The sequence below is a fragment of the Copadichromis virginalis genome, linkage group LG6 (genome assembly GCF_057382275.1).
Source record: "Copadichromis virginalis isolate Kocher_CV1m ecotype Utaka linkage group LG6, C_Virginalis_male_GT1.1, whole genome shotgun sequence".
Lineage (NCBI taxonomy): Eukaryota > Metazoa > Chordata > Actinopteri > Cichliformes > Cichlidae > Copadichromis > Copadichromis virginalis.
In genome coordinates this window covers 36,722,928-36,724,700 of record NC_140623.1, presented here as the reverse complement: position 1 = coordinate 36,724,700, position 1,773 = coordinate 36,722,928, and the positions used below count along the sequence as shown (strand labels likewise).

The 1,773-nt window shown below is 48.3% G+C and overlaps 1 pseudogene; it reads left to right on the top strand.

Annotated features, from left to right (window-relative positions):
* Positions 1 to 542: 542 nt before the first annotated feature.
* LOC146708396 (uncharacterized) lies at positions 543 to 1,168 on the top strand (annotated as a pseudogene).
* The last annotated feature ends 605 nt before the right edge of the window (positions 1,169 to 1,773 follow it).

Below are 1,773 nucleotides of genomic sequence, written 5' to 3'. Positions count from 1 at the left end.
GATGCCAAAGGTAGTCAAGAACAAGAGGGCTAAGATCCTGCAGGGCTTCAAGTTTTAGACAGACAAGCAGCTGCTAGCTAACCAACTAGGCATAATTGCAGTTGACAAGGTGCAGAAGACTCCAATTATGACAGATGGGGCAATCGCAGTGGACAACAACATTAGGAAGAACGGGCATGACAAAATACAGAAGGAGGCTGAATGAACAATTGGTGATATCCAAAAGCTGTGGAGTGTAAAGTCATGAGTGGGTCTGGTGGCAATAGGAGCCGGAAAAATGGCTTTGGCAAATTCCAGGTAGAACAACAGAGTTCACATGGTTTAATTTAAAATACAGTGGACTTGTCATTGTCCCGACTTACGAAATTCATTCGTTCCCGAGGGTCTCGTTTGGCTCTTGGCGAAGGCAGTCACACTTTTCTCCTCTCCTCCTTCCCCTTATCTTCCCTGCTTAGCCTCTTGTGTCCTTGTCTTGTCTCGTGTGTATTACTTTCCCTGGAACACTCTCTCACAGTCTGTTCTCTAAAACCTAAAAGAGAATTATGGATTTGATCAGCTGGTCTCTGAATGCTATTGACACCCTTTTCTCAACGAGAAGTCTAGGCTCGGGAGAGCCCGAGTGCCCTGGAGGGACTTTCCCTGCCGGATACACGATGGACAGGTGGCAGAAATGGAGGATCGTGTGCCTGGCGGGACTGTCGATCGAGGACGCTGAAGATATCTACCTATTCGGAACCATGATAACAGGGTTCTTGCTGATCGGAGCTGGCTTGGCCCTGGTTTATCGGAGAATTAAGAAAGCGGAACCGGCTGTTCAAACCCCCCCAAGGCTGCCCGCTGGGATTGAAATGATGGGACAAGGCGCGACTTCTCAGAATGGGCTCACTGAGTGCAGCATGGTTAAGACCTTGGAGAAGCCGTGAATACTCAGAATAATACCTCTGAGCGTATATTGGATTACATCAAGGAGAACTCCACTCAGAATATCACCTCTGAGCGAAAGTTGGATTACATTGTGGAACAGCTCACTGCAGTCGTGAGTTCTCAGAATCGGCTCTCTGAGCACAAGAATGACAAGACCACGGAGTGCAAGTTTGATAACATCATGGAGAAGCTCGCGGCTCTCCAACGGGAGATTGAGAGACCAGTTTCGGAGTGTTAAAGAACAGCTTTGAAATTCTCATGAGCTGTTCGCATAAAAGAAAAATCAACAACATCAGCATCATAATGCGGATATCCCCTCGGCACCAGCTGTGGGCTCAAGGCTGGAGCCGAACAAAAACTCCCTGATAGCGACTGTGTTTTGACTGTTCTTCCCACTCTATGCAAGGCCACCTGGATTGGCTGGTAGACTGTTTACTTAGGCTGGTAGGGCGAAGGACACTGTCTCAGCTGAACTATGGACACGCACACACATACACTTACACTGATAAGCACTCACTCATCCCCCTTCCCCTTCCAACGCCTGCTTGTTGCCTCCTGGGAACACGAGGCGGGTCTTGGACCGCGCTGGAGAGACGGCGCAGTGGCAGGATGGCTGCTGTGTTGCCTGGGATTACTTCTTATCCCCTACCCAACCCTGTTGCTGGTCACGTGCTCTATAATGTTGTACTGTGGACATTTATGTGCTTTCTATGCAGAGGAGTTTTTTTGTTTCCTGTTCTCATGCTGTCCTCCTATAGCCCAGCATGAGTAGAGGTCTATTTTTTTCCTCTTGTACTTTCCCATTGTAGTGTACATTTCAGTGGTTTTTCTGTAAGGCAACCGTTCTCT